The sequence below is a fragment of the Microcaecilia unicolor genome, chromosome 5 (genome assembly GCF_901765095.1).
Source record: "Microcaecilia unicolor chromosome 5, aMicUni1.1, whole genome shotgun sequence".
NCBI classification, from domain to species: domain Eukaryota; kingdom Metazoa; phylum Chordata; class Amphibia; order Gymnophiona; family Siphonopidae; genus Microcaecilia; species Microcaecilia unicolor.
This window is the reverse complement of record NC_044035.1, coordinates 126,954,501-126,970,309: the sequence shown is the minus strand read 5'-3', so window position 1 is coordinate 126,970,309 and position 15,809 is coordinate 126,954,501.

Below are 15,809 nucleotides of genomic sequence, written 5' to 3'. Positions count from 1 at the left end.
TATGTTGTTTCAAAAGAATGTACACCCTTATTCACCACAACTTAAGACATATCTGGAAGGCAATCCTGGGAATTCCCAATGAATAGCTGAGGCAATGGCAGTTGAACACTGAGAAGTTGAATGGCAGGAACCTAGGGCCCTGTATGTTAAGCCATGCTATAGGCATGCTAACTTTTTAGTGAACACTAATAATTAGCACATGCTAATGATAAAGACATACTTTATATTCCTATGGGTGTCTCTAGCGTTAGTATGTGCTAATTTGTAGTGTGTGCTAAAATGTTTGTGTGCTTACAGTGCAGCTTATTAAACAGAGCCCCTAGTGTTCTAGTGGAGAGCTGTGAAGGTGAGACATCAGCTGCTCAGCCAAGGACATTTAATATTTCTGCAAATCACTGGCAGAAGCCAGCATTCCATTCTCTATGTGACTGCACCCCCTTTATAGATGAAGCAAAGAGGCAATTGCCTCTTCATTTTACATATCACCTGTCTGTTTCTCTCTCCTAACCCCTCACCCAGTCTCTCTGTCTCTCTGTCTCTCTCTCTCTCTCTCTCATACCTCCTCCCTAGACTTCACCAAGTCTCTCTCTCTCTCTCTCTCTCTCTCTCTCTCTCTCTCTCTCTCTCTCATACCCCTCCCTAGCCTTCATCTCCTCTCTCTCTTTTATACCTCCACCATCCTTCTCTCTCTCTTTCATACCCCATCCCCAGCCTTCACAATCAGTTTCTCTCTCTCTCTCTCCTCCCCTGCCTGTGCCCTCTTTCCTTTACCTTATCTGCCTCACAAATAACACGTCTCCTATGTGTGCGCCATGATTTGATTCTAAGCTTGAGCCATGTGGTACAAAAAGGAACTTTGGGAAGTCTTACAGGATTTGAATCAGCATATCTAGTCTGAGCTTCCTGTACTGCACCACGGTACTCACGCATTGAACTGAATCATGTTACGCAGAGGTATCAAAGCATATCCCACAACAATGTGCATATGCTAATTGGTTAACAAGCTAATCAGCACTGATAATTGGATGTTAACCATTTATCAGCACTAATTGGCATTAATTACAATTTACAAGCACTACTTGGTAAGCATATTCTGTATTGTAGTGCATGTAAATTCTAAGTCGCATGTTTGTGAGGCAACTCAATAAACAGTTGAAGGCATGAAATTCTAGCTATCACGGTAAGTGAAGAGGCAGTAGAGGAGGCACAAGTTTTATCATCCCACCTCCCTTGTACCCTGTACTGCCACACTGGCTGCAATACCTCGCTATGGTTTTACTTTCCTAAATACCCTACCAAGCATAAATCTCTTTCATAACAACACTTAAATCTGTTCTATAAAATGACCTAGAAGTACTTGTGTGTGGTCACAAAGTTATAGGTTTACCAGATGGTTCTAGGTCATTAGAGACAAGCTGAGACAGCCTTAGTTTTGTCCTTTTGCATTTATTGATTTGCAGTTCTAATTTCTTTTGCACTGAAAGCCCAAAGATACATTGGAGCAAATTTAGGACTGACTCAGCCTGTTCCATATGACCTGAAGCCACCTGGAAACGTACAATGTGAATATTGCTGACACAGGCTGCATTTGTTTAAGCAGAAGTGCTTCATTATGAATTTAATAGAGACAGGATATGTAATGAAAGGAAGGAGGCAATAATGCATTATGGTATTTCTTTAGAAATAACTCTGCAGGACAGGCCGTGTCAAAAAACAACTCATGTCTCAGCTGACAACTGCTACCCACGGAACCATACTGTGAACAGTGGTAGCTAAACCTCCAAAAGGTTTTGCTTAACTAAGCTAGCATTAAATAAGGCAATTTTCAAAGCCATTCAAGTAGGTAAAACAGTGCTGGATCTCTTACAAAACTGTTCTCCCCCTATGCAGATACAAATATGTGAGTATTTCTTCTACCTATATGTCTGAGGAGACATTCCTAGTGGTAAGGAGTAAAAAAAAATGTACATGCTTTTATATTTTCAAAAGTGCATGCATTGTTTTAGGCAGGAACGGAGAGAAAGGCTGTCAGAGAGCTGAGGGAGATGCAACTGTGTGGGGTACTTTGCTTGGGCAGGTTTCAAAGCAAAGGTACCTATGGATTTTGCAATAATTCATACCACCTGAAAAGTGTCTCTGACAGCAGTCATTATATAACTGTATGAACATGCAAAAACTAAAGTATCTATTTTATTTATTTTAAAATTTAAATTCTTATATACCACCCAAAAGCTTGAGAGTTATCAAAGTGGTGTACATTCGGATTCTGTAGGTATTTTTGTGTCCCTGTCACAGTCTAAGTGGGCACCTGAGGTAATGGAGAGTTAAGTGAATTGCCCAAGCTCACAGGGAGCTCCAGTGAGATTTGAACCAGGCTTTGCCCAGTCCTCAGTTTGCTGCTTTGATTATTAGGCACTTACAAGCATAAGTGCACTATGCACTGTTCTATAATGGAGTGTGTAAGTGCCTTAGTGCATTATTGCAAGGGGGCATACATAGGGACGGAGCATGGGAAGGGCGTGGGCAAGTGTCTGACTTATGCACATAACTTAGAGAATGCTATCAGTTATGCACATGATATGGCACAATTAGAAGTGCTAATTTATACCCGCCTTAGACCTGGCATAAGTGTGCATGCCTACATTTTGGTGTGCCAATGTAGGTTTATAACACTATTCTATAACAGAAATTGGATGCACAAATGCCCATTTAGAATAGGCACTCCCTATGCTATATTGTGGTGCTGTCCAGGGTCAGAGGAACGCGGTAAGCAGGGTATGCACAGCAGGGGGCGCCAACATTCGAGGGGCGCAGAAACTGTCATGCATACATGTTGTGCTACATTCCACTGGCCAGTGCCGCCATATACTACAGCGCTCCCAATACCTACCTTGAAGGCCAGGACCCGCCCTGGTAGTGTAGAAGACTCTGTGGCTATGGGGGCAGGAAAGAATCTCAATCTTTCCTGCCCGCTGCCACTGTTCCGTCTCTGCTATGCTTTTCTGAGCCACGGGTGGATCCGCTGTTTTTAAAAAATGGCTGCCAATTAGTTACGTTTAAGCAAATGAAAGCTCTGTATGAAAGAAAATATTATTTTGACTTATGAAAACCACTTGTCCCTGAAACATGCTCAAAACAGAATAATCCATTTGTACAACAGAGATGAGGTGAAGATGTGATTCCATGTCTCCAAATAAGAGGAGAGTTTAATTTTACTTCCAATCTTTATAGCACTAGGCTTCCAAAGGCAGATTACAGCAACAGTTAAGATGAACCCATCAGTAAACAGGATATCCTCACTGAAATTTGGCCATCTACTACTGTATTGTATAGAACATTGTAGAAAAAGGAGCACAAAATATAGCCTTTATTAGTGCTGCTTCCACCAGCTACAATAATTTTTTAAGCAGTCTTAGTGATATTCAATAATTTTTTAAGCAGTCTTAGTGATATTCAGTTTTATTTCATGATATTTATATCTACATGTGGGAAGTTTTCACATAAATTAAAAAGCTGTTGAATAAAAAAAAAACACTTTTGTTCTTCACCTTTAAGGCACTGGACTGAAAAAGGGGGTGGGGTGGGAGAAGGGAGGAGGGAAAAAAGAGATGCTGGACCAGGTGGCAACACCAACTAATAGTTTGCAGGGGGCACCAGAGACCCTAGCACTGGCCCTGCTGGTGCCTGCATCTTAGTGCCCCTTTATAAAATCACCCCCATAGTTTACTTTCGGCAAACTCACCTGGATTTTCAAAGCAAAAGTATGCATGTACTTCTGCCTTGAAAATTAAACCCAGGACAATTATGCATACATATTTACACCTGCTTGTTATGGTGAGCTTATATTTGTAGTTAATATACATGCAGACATTCAAATTTTCAAATGCGCACACGAAAATGCAAACTCCATCTACAATACCGCCTTTTTATACCCCTTTTAAACAATGCATATACCCTGGGATTCTATATATTGTACTGAGATTTCCATGCGGAAATCAAAGCTTATTCCATAACAATGTGCATATGCTAATTGGTTAACAAGCTGATCAGCGCTGATAATTGAATGTTAAGAACCAATTATCAGCACTAATTGACATTAATTAGAATTTACACGCACTACTTGCTAAGCATATTCTGTAATGTAGTGCATGTAAATTCTAAGTCGCATAGCTGAAAGGGGGCGTGGTCATGGGTGTGAAATGGGCAGGTTATGGGCATATCTAAAACCTAGGCATGTTGTTATAGAATATACCCACTCCATGCTTAATTCAGGTGCTAGCATTTACTTTGCCTAATTTGCTGCAACTAAATTTAGTCATGTGGACCAGTGCTCAGTGTCTTCTATAAACCACGCAGTCCCATACCACCTACAAAACAGGTGGAGGTAAGGGCCCATGTGCTAATGGCAAAACAAAAAAAAGAATTAAATCAATTTCACCATATAAGAAACAGTCAAAATCTAAAAAGAATGATGGTGAATTTCAAGAAAATACAGGAAACTCTCAAAACATAACAGTGTTCAAAAACATGGAGGAAAAGACCTCATAAAGACTGATACAGGTAATTCTGAGGCATAGATTTTAAGTGTAGCCACTTAAAACTGTAATCGGTCAAAAGTAATCCCAGGTCTGAAAAACCTCCAAATATTTCTTGATAGCTTTAATAATGTCAAAAAATGTTATAAATAATGTCAAAATCTCAAATCTCTCTAATAATATCCTCCAAACAAACACAGTTTATCAAACAAACTGAAAAACATACTTAACTTTCGGCATAATGCAGTGCTACTTTTCACTGCATGAAAACCTCACAGCACTATGAACATCTCGGTTTATAATCCAACGTTAGGGAGGATACAATCTTCAAGTGGTGAGGATCTTTACACTCACTATGCAAAAATGTGACCTAGGTGCACAAGAAAGACCCTTCGTAAGGGCAAGCTAAGACCACGCTTTGCTGCAGTTTTGTAAAAGGACCCCCCACAACAAGCAGAATAAAAACACATCAGTCATAGTGAGCGATCTTTGCAAAGAGTGCATCCTCCTTGAAAATAGTGCATATTCTTTACAAAAGAGTGTGCACTATATGAAAAGAGGGTGCACTTGATACTGCTCTCATGATGACAAAATGGTCAAGAAAAGCTGAATAACATGAAAATTCTCGGAAAGAACACGAAACATAGTAACATAGTAAGTGACGGCAGATAAAGACCTACAGTCCATCCAGTCTGCCCAACAAGATAACTCATTTTACTTGCTATGCAATATTTTATAAGTATACCCGAGTTTGATTTGTCCTTGCCATTCTCAGGGCACAGACCATATAAGTCTGTGCAGCACTCTTCTTGTACGAAAAGTTCTGAAACTAACGTCGAAGTCCCTTAAAATTTATACTCAAGCCCATCCCTATCTATTCAGTCACAATCAGGGCGTAGACCACAGAAGTCTGCCCAGCACCGATTTTGCTTCCCAATTACCAGCATCACCAACCAATCTCCACTAAGATTCCGTAGATCCATTCCTTCTAAACTGGATTCATTTGTCTTTATCCCACTCATGTTTGAATTCCATTACCGTTTTCATCTCCACCACCTCCCATGGGAGGGCATTCCACGTATCCACCACCCTCTCCATGAAAAAATACTTCCTGAGTGTGTCCCCTTCAACCTCAATTCATGTCTTCTAGTTGTACCACCTTCCTGTCTCCAGAAAACGTGTGTTTGCAGATTAATACCTTTCAAATATTTGAATGTCTGTATCATGTCACCCCTGTTTCTCCTTTCCTCCAAGATATACATGTTCAGGTCGGCAAGTCTCTCCTCATACGGTAACAATAGTTTTCAGCTACTCACCCCTAATGTACATATTTTATTTGAAAACATGAGTACACACATAAAGCACCCACATATATGCACATCCTTTTAGAAACAGATGTAAATTTGTACGCCATAAGGGCTGGTTCTAGGAAACTATTTTCTAAAGGCAGATAGACACCTTTATTGACCTTATAAAACAGCTTTAAAAAGGCATATATTTGAACTTCTTACATAAATATCCCCCTCCCCAGTTGTCTAAATATTCCTGTAAGTTCTGAACAAGGTTTTGTATAGAATCCTCTGTTTCACCTGAGAAATTTCTAGAGATAATGATAACCAATAGAAATAATAATAAAGGCAGTTCTACTGAAACTCAGTAGCTAAGCACCACAGCTGTTTATCGACTACTCCATGATTCATTCCAAGTCAAGTGTCATGTTATCAGAGGTAGTTTTAACTGTCCCAATCCTTTCTTACCTTCCATTAAAATGATCATATATCCTTTTATTCGGTACAACCAGAACAGAAAAACAAACAGGTGCAATATTTATGCTCGCAGGTATATCGGATATCCTGGGGATGCCATTACTAAAATGCTGGTTAAGAAACCTGGTTTATTATGGAATCTTCTATAGAAACCTTAAAAAGAATCAATGCAGAAGCACAATGAATACAAGTATAAATAAATAAATAAATAAATACGATGCTACACACATACAAACATTTACATTGATTCGTCATGATAAGATTGCAAAAACAAACTAAATCTAGCTGCATAAGAATTTTTAAAATAAAAAAATACCTATACAGTAACAGGCATTCGCTCTAAAATTCATGTACTAAGATCAAAATAGCACATCCAGAGTTCTCACTTTTACTGCTAATGTTACCTACTTTGCAAATCCACACTGGACAAAGGGCTTTTGTGGGAACTCTTGGCATGGCAAAAAAAACAGAGAAACAGCAACCCTGGCAGTCACACAAACAAGTCAAACACAGTGAGGGTAACAGAGAAATAGAGCCTTTTTAGGCCGAAACACGACTCGTGTTGAGTCTTGGATGTAATAAAGCCACAATGTTTTGGACATCGTCTGCTGCTCTATCTCTTTGTCACCCTCGCTGTGTTTGACTTGTTTGTGGGTACTCTTGGACCATTTCTGCACTAAACAGCCCATCAGCATTTCTACATGCTAACTGATTAAATCAGGATTAGCATGAGAAAACTTGTCACCTACAAAACATGTGTTCGTAAGGGCTCACACGGTAATTTTTGTTAATGACCACATGCTAATGGCAACATTATCATATGTGTTCCTAAGGGATGGACATACATGGGGTTCAGCACTGGATGGCTCAGTGAGATGAAAAGATAAGTGCCTTTTTGGACTATCAATTGTTACACCTGTGGCTTTACATATACATACACATAGGGCCCTGTTTACTAAGTAGCACTAAGGGTGCACTAGCATTTTTAGCATGCACTGAATAGCATATGCTAAACGCTAAAGACATCCATGGAAACATATGGGCAACTCTAGTGTTTAGTTCGAGCTAAAAACACTAGCGCACCTTAGTAAACAGTGCCCTTAGATTTTTTTCAATATTACTTATAATAAAGATGTTTTTGGTAGGAGGTGGAGGTATGACAAATGATTAGAATTTCTAAATAGAGTCTCGAGCTTGAAACAGCTGTGCGCTGTAAGACCACATTGACTACTGTTCTGATGTCATCCCCTCCTGTTTTTTAAACAGGGTATTTATAGATTCAAAGATACTATTGCACACACTACCCATTCATGTTTTCTCCCTTTGTGACTGATGATTTGTTTTGATAGGGAGTTTTCCTCTATTTTGGTATTTAACACTAGCACATGGCCATTAAATTGGAAACTGGAAAATCGTCTAATTTCTGGCTGCGGTAGAATTGGCCTTAATGTGCAGGAAAGATCTGAGTAAGGGGATGCTAAGGCCATTTTTTACTATAGCTTTGCAAAAGGACCCCTAAGGCAGTCATTTTAGGATGACTATTCATGTCTGAGAAGTGCATTAACTGGCACTTAAATGTTTATCTTATATTTATTTAAAAATTACTATTCCACCTAAAGACTACGCAGAGTGCACAAAACATACACAATAAATTAAATACACATACATACTGTTCTGTACACTGCCTCTTTCACATTAAATCTTAGCAAAACACTTTCGCAAAGAAATAGGTTTTCAGCTCTTCCTGAACTAGCTGGTATCCATGACAGAAACATATAAAGTTCCCATTTTACAAAGCTGGGATATACTAGTGAAACTTAAGATGTCTTAATCTGGACATCTCAAATCTGATTTCTACTGCCTTTCTAAAATGGGGCTGAAAGTTGATTAGTACACATTACAAATTTATGACATTTGTTTAAAACGTTTTATGTAAAAACATTTGTACAACAAACAAAGCAGTCTAAATTTTAGGAAAAGTCCAAAGTGAAAAAAAAGATTTTACATTTTTTTTTTATTTATTGAATTTTTTTTTATTATACCGCAAGCGAATGAAACTTGTTACAGTAGGAAAGTTGGAATACATACAATCCAAACACAGGAAAGATTACAATTAACCACCCTGTTTACAAAGATGCGTTAGTGTCTGCTACGCGGCATTGCCGACACAGCCCATTCAAAGTGAATGGGCTATGTTGGCTGTACCAGACTGCCAGCCGCTAGCACAGCTTTGTAAACAGGGGGGTAAGCATCATATTATAAAATATAGCTTTTAAACCTTACTAGTTCACAACTTTAAAGAGATCCATTTCACAGTACAAAATATAAGCAAATGAAGAAAACTATAATTCCTATATTCAGCAGCAGTGTCTAAACATGGTTGAGTAGTGACCTAACCCATAGCTGTACTAGTTGCAGCAAATTCAGCAGGAGCAGTGGCTACTTGTAACTCAAGGGATTTTGTGGAAACAAAAGTAGGCAAATGCTGTGGTTCATAAAATATATACTACCAGATTCTGTATATGGCGCATAGTTTTGTGCATATGCCTAATCTACATGCATGCCTCAATTGTTTAACGAGCCACTTAGTTATGAGAAGTGGCCAAAAAAGGACTACTTATCATCACTAATTGGATTTGTGTTATTTATATGTATGCTTTGCTAGATGTATTCTATAAAGCAGCGTGCGTAAATTCTCATGCATGTAGCCAAAAAAGGGGCATGGTGATGATAGGCGTGTGGGTGTGCCAGGCATATAAATTACATCTATCTTTGTGGTTATAGGATTTGAGCCAGCATGCGTAGATGTAGGCACATGCATTTACACCAACATTTCACTGGTGTAAGTGGACATGCCTAAAAGTAGGCGCGTCCACTCAGCCCAAGACATTTTCTATATACCAGGCCTAAATGTAGGCATCTCTAATAGACTATGCCTAGGCACCTCTATCAGAAGTGCCTAGATTCTAGGCACCATATATAGAATCTAGCCCATAGTGCACTCCCTGGAGCTTAACTAAATATTTACATGGATAACGCAAAAAAGAATAGAATTCCCAGTTTCAAAAGTACAGGCCTCAATAACAAGAATTAATGCCTTCTCTTTTATATCTTCTTTGATGCATCTGGAAAAAACTGAAGTTTAGATTTCATAAAGGTAGTGCCTTTTAGCATGGAAAAACATCTTAATGAGCCAATCTCTATTGGGTTTCAACAAAGTAACCAGTAAAGTAGAAACCACAAGGTCAGAATCAGATCTTTGCTGAAAATGTGTCAAGTCCAAACTATGGGCCTTTGTTTACTAAGGCATGCTAGCATTTTTAGCGCTCGATAAAATTTAGCACATGCGAATGCTAAAGACACCCATATATTCCTAAGAATGTCTCTAGCATTAGCGTGCACTAAGAATTAGCATGAGCTAAAACGATAGCACGCCAACAGCATAACTTAGTAAATAGGGCCTTATATGCTTCTAGAGAGGGTGCAATCTCTGCACCCGCCCTTTTCTTTGCCTGTGGGAGACAGTATGCTCTAGTGACGGGTGGAATTGACTCATTAGGCACCTTCAACACAGTTGTAACAAACTTTCTATACATATCCAATGCTGATATAGCTGGCATTTGGGGAAAAATTATAAATCTCAGATTTCTTTTCCTGTTAGCATTATTTAATGATACCAATCATTGATGTACAACAGTCATATCTTTGATCACTGCTACTTCCTTTTATTGGAAAACCTGAATATTTTTCTCTGTATCTGAGACTCGGCTCTTTAAATCTCCTATATCAATTTGAAAGGAGTCTTGTTGTTGCATTACCATCTTAAACTTCTGAACCAAAGCTCCCATCTGTCCCAAGAAAGATTATTCCAAATGCAATATACCTTCCCACAAAGTCTCCAAAGTAAAAATTTTAGGTCTCATCAGTACTGAAGCCAAGGGAACACAAAAACCAGGTGTCACTACCAGATGAGAAGTTAAAGGCTTACCTGTATCCTGCTCCACCCTGAGGCCCAAGGCATCCCCCCCCCCCCCATACACACATACACACCGGACTCCAGTGGCCACGGAAATCTCAGGAGTCTCCTCCAAGGAGCTTACAATGCTAAGCTCCAGAGCCCAACTCTTCTGCGGCATGAGTGGATCAAACTGCCACACCAGAGAGAGAAGTTTCCAGCTCTGAGGCCTTCACCAAGGCTCCCTCTGCTGGTGATGCCTCATGCAAGTTGTCCAGAGGTACAGCTGCTGCCACCTCGGCTTGACAAAGAAAAGCATCTATCAGGATAGAGATCATTGGGTTCGAGGGCTCCATAAAATGCCTCTGCACACCCTTGAGCTTCTTATCTATAAGATAACTTGAAGAAACCAAATAATTTAGAGGAATAAGAAGTCACATGACAGAACCCCATGCTATAAGACTGCCATCTTGGATCTCCATGGGCTCCCAACAAAATAATATGCACTGATTTACCAGAAACTCCTACCTTGCTAGTTTACAGCAAACAATTCACAACTTTCAGCCATTCAGCCTCTCACTTTTATAAGATACTTAAATCTATCAATCATAATAAACTGTTTGGATTAAAAAGCTCCTGACAGGAGGATATAGACTATGTTTTCCAAGAGAAAGACTAGGAAACATTTTTGGATAAACATTTTTTCTTCTTCTAAGTATGCTAGTATAACACAATCCATGTACTTCCTAGCATACGGGGATTACTGGACCCCCATTAAATCACATCATATTAAGTCTGGTTTATCTCAGAAATGCAAAAGAGTTGGGATCTTTGAGATATTTATTATTTGAATGTACCCATCTTCAATGTTATTGGAATTCCATTTGGACCACCATTTGCCCCTATTACCTGTGAAATTTGATATAAATATATCATTTTAAAATGTATTTCTTTCCAACCGATTCTAACTCAAAATGAATGTTAGTTCTTGAACACACTACTTTTTCTTGAAAACCATTCTAAACTCATGGGAAAGCTTGTCAAATGTTCATTATAATAATTGATGGATTTAGTATGTACCACTTACAGATATGAAACTTAGGGGTCTGTTTACTAAGCCACGCTAGTGGCATTCACGTGACTTTACTGACACAGCCCATTCAAAGCATCACAGGAAGAGGAGGGAGGCAGGCTATCCTCCCTCCTTCAACCCACAAGATAGGGGAGTAGGGGGGACTGGACCACCAGGGACCCCTTGCTGGGGGACTGGGGGGGGGGCTGAAGACCCACTGGATCTCCAGCCCTCCCTGAACCTGGGGGGGAACGTTGGGGGGACCGGCGGTCCAGTGGACCTCCAGCCCCCCTGTTGCTGGGGGGGGGGGTTTGGTTGGTCACCCATTAGGCCACCAGGGACTGTTTGTTGAGGGGAATTAGGGGGGCTGGAGACCCACTGGATATCCATCCCTCCCTGAACCTGGGGGGGATCGTTGGGGCAGGAGTAGTTGGGGCCTGGTGGTCCAATGGACCTCCAGCCCCTGTGTTTGACAGGTTTGGGCTTTTGACAGCCCAGACCTGTCAAACAAGTGTGGGAGGATTGTGCTGAGCGCATGCTCAGGCACAATTCTCCTGCACGTCTACCCCATGATCAGAGATAATTGCGTGCTTAAATTTGCATGCAAATATCTCTGATCATTGGTGCGGTAAATCCCCACACTGTTTCAGCACTATTTTAGAGCGCTGTTTGGAACAGCGCAGGGCTTTTGATCATCTGCTTGTAAGAAAACTCAAATGTAACAGTTGAGTTTGCATGTCCCCAAATCAAACATGAGCTTTATACTTCCAAACAGAGACAATATCAGTATTCCCAAACGTGCAATTGTAAAGTATGTAGGTAGCAGTGACTGGTGGTGTTGTGGGGAAAAACGGATGGTACCAAATGATGGTGCAATTAGGAATGTGAAATCTTAGCATAAATTAGCACTCTGGGATTTATGAAGACCAAACTGACATTTCTGACTAATTGATCCAAGTCCACAGCCTCGGTTATACTGACAAGTACTGACATAAGGCCAGTATTATAAAAATATATAACTTTTATTAATTAGCAGCAGATAAAAATAATGTGAATGTGAGAACAATAAATAGATGCTAGATTACCTAGGGAAAGCAATGGGTCCCTATCAGATAGATTAGAGGGAATACATACCTCGTACTTGAGGCCCAATAATTGTTGGACCACCTATATTCCCCGGCACTATAAAATAGGAACAGTTACAACCTGGTCAGTAGAGTATGGTCCTCCCTCCAATGCCAGAGTAGAACAGCTGATGGAGAAGTTGGCAGGAAAGCTGTGCAGTGTGGCTTTCTCTCAGGACTTGGACATGCAGCAGGTGCAGGCCAGCTGTCATAATGTGAGGGGGTCCCTTTCCAGGAAGATGCAGGGCAGTGCCATGGTTTTATGAGCTCTGTAGATCTCTGAGATATGAGCAGCTTGGAGCTTGGAGTCCAGTTATCACCAGATGATCAGATCACCAAATAAACTCTTGCTTCCCAAAAGGCTCCATATATTCAGTTCTTGGATGAGAAAGTAACCCCAAAGGTTATCACAACAATCCTGTTTGTTTCAGATGTTCTGATTTGAAGAACCACAAAACTGTCCTTTTGATATCATTCTAGAGGGTCAGCTTGACCGGGAGTCATTGCTTCAATAAACAATGCACACATGTTGCCTTTACTGTCCATCTATTACATCAGCCAAGTATGCAGGGGACTTTCCTGCAGACCTTGGCACAATTTGACAAAGGCCATTTTAAACATACTCCATGTCTAAGGTATGTAATGCAATAAGCTCTTACAATGGAGTTGTAACTAGTCAGGCTCTGTATTCTAGTGCTATATGTGTGTGTGTGGGGGGGGGGGGGGGTATCCCTACATTTCACCCTCTATTTCAAAGGGTGCAGCTCTCAAAGGGGCTGGACAGTTGAAATACTAAAACATTAAACAGTAAAGGGTGCATTCATTTATAACCTAACATGATAAGCAATCTAGCAATTTATGTACATAATAAAAACATTCTCAATAATACAACATATGCTGGTTCTGTGATAATGTAAAGCATTGCAGTAACAACCAGTAACGTAGGCATGCTTTAACACAAACAACAAATAGAGCATATGATGCTATAATTTTGCAAGCAAACCAAATGGCATTAGATAATGCCCATAACAGATGCAGTTAAGTGACATGAACGGCAAATAATAAATGTCCGTGTAAGTCAACTGTCTTTGTGTCTGCAAGTCAAATATGTGCAATATCAATTACTTAAAAGTTCATGGAGGCAGTCACTTTGTGGCACAGTCCATGTAAGAGGTTGCAGCAACTGATGATGTGATAAAATAAGCAATGCCATAAACAAGGTTAGATGTGGTGTGGAGTGTATTGTAAAGTCCATGACATGGGAGCTGCAGGCATACATGTTTACAAGCCTTTAGCAAAGTCCAATAGGATTTAATCTTAGAGCATGCAGTTTATAAGTCCATACGAGTAACAGTTTACTAGATTGAGTAAGCACTGCAATAGCAAAGGCAATAATGGAAAATGTAATGTAACATCAATATCATAAGAAAATAACAAGTGCCAATAATAAAACATGATATAGCTGTATTTGTAAACTGTACTGTGATAGCAAAAAATTATATAGATACAAACCACACATAGGTCTAGATTCTATAAATCATGCCTAAACAAAATCAGCGCTGAAATGAACTTTGCTTAAGTGTAGACTATACAGTATGCCTTAATGTACTTTATAGAATAAGCCTAAATTTCCATGGAGCTGAGGGAGACAGAGAGGTACATAGAAGAGACCTACAGGGATGTTGTAGAGAGGTCCCACCTCCAGTCTAGTAGCCCTTGTGCTACCTTGGAGGAGGGAGGTCTCCTAGAAGGAGAGCATCACCCTGGTGAAGTAGGAAGTACTCCTGTAGCCAGGACCTGCCCACCAGGGGATGTACTATCCTTTCGCACTGAGGATATGTCTCCAAGTGCTGCCCGGGAGGGAAAGGTTAGGACAGCTGTTGTAGTTGGTGATTCGATCATTAGGCATATAGATAGCTGGGTGGCTGGTGGACGTGAGGATCGCCTGGTGACTTGCCTGCCTGGTGCGAAGGTGGCGGACCTCACGCGTCACCTAGATAGGATTTTAGATAGTGCTGGGGAGGAGTCTGCTGTCTTGGTACATGTGGGTACCAATGACATAGGAAAATGTGGGAGAGAGGTTTTGGAAGCCAAATTTAGGCTCTTAGGTAGAAAGCTCAAATCCAGATCCTTTAGGGTAGCATTTTCTGAAATGCTACCTGTTCCATGTGCAGGGCCCAAGAGACAGGCAGAGCTCCAGAGTCTCAATGCGTGGATGAGACGATGGTGCAGGGAGGAGGGTTTTAGATTTGTTAGGAACTGGGCAACATTCTGGGGAAGGGGGAGCCTATTCCAAAAGGATGGGCTCCACCTTAACCAGGGTGGGACCAGGCTGCTGGCGTCGGCATTTAAAAAGGAGATAGAGCAGCTTTTAAACTAGAAATGGGGGGAAGGCCGACAGTCGCTCAAAAGCGCATGGTTCGGGAAAAGGTATCTTGCAAAGATACCTCACAAACAGGGAAGATAGGGTTTCTGGATAGTGAGGTTGCACAACAGACCGTGGTAGGCCAGGTGCCCTTAAATACAACTAAAGATCAGACAAAAGATGTCAAATCAATAGTGTCAGGTACTAAGCATCATGCAAATAAGAACAACAAACATACTCTGAAATGTCTATATGCAAATGCTAGGAGTCTAAGAAATAAGATGGGAGAGTTGGAATATATTGCACTAAATGAAAAATTGGATATAATAGGCATTACTGAGACCTGGTGGAAGGAGGATAACCAGTGGGACACTGTCATACCGGGGTACAAAGTATATCGTAATGATAGGGTGGACCAGACTGGTGGAGGGGTAGCATTGTATATTAACGAGAGCCTTGACTCAGATAGATTACAAATTCAGCAGGACACAAATCACACCATTGAATCACTGTGGGTTGAAATTCCATGTATAAAAGGGAAAAAAATGGTGATAGGAGTGTACTACCGTCCGCCTCGCCAGGATGAGCAGGTAGACACAGAAATGATAAAAGAAATCAGAGACGCGAACAAAATGGGCAATGTGATAATAATGGGTGACTTCAATTATCCAAATATAGACTGGGTAAATGTAACATCGGGACACGCTACAGAGATACAATTCCTTGATGAAATCAAGGACAGCTTTATGGAGCAACTGGTGCAGGAGCCGACGAGAGAAGGAAAAATTCTAGACTTGGTCCTTAGTGGAGCGCATGATCTGGTGAGGGACGTTATGGTACTGGGGCCGCTTGATAACAGTGACCATAATATGATCAGTTTTGACATCGACCTTGAAGTAACTGTACACAGAAAGTCAAATACGTTAGCGTTTAACTTTAAAAAAGGAGACTATGATAAAATGAGAAGAACGGTAAAAAAAAAAACTTAGGGG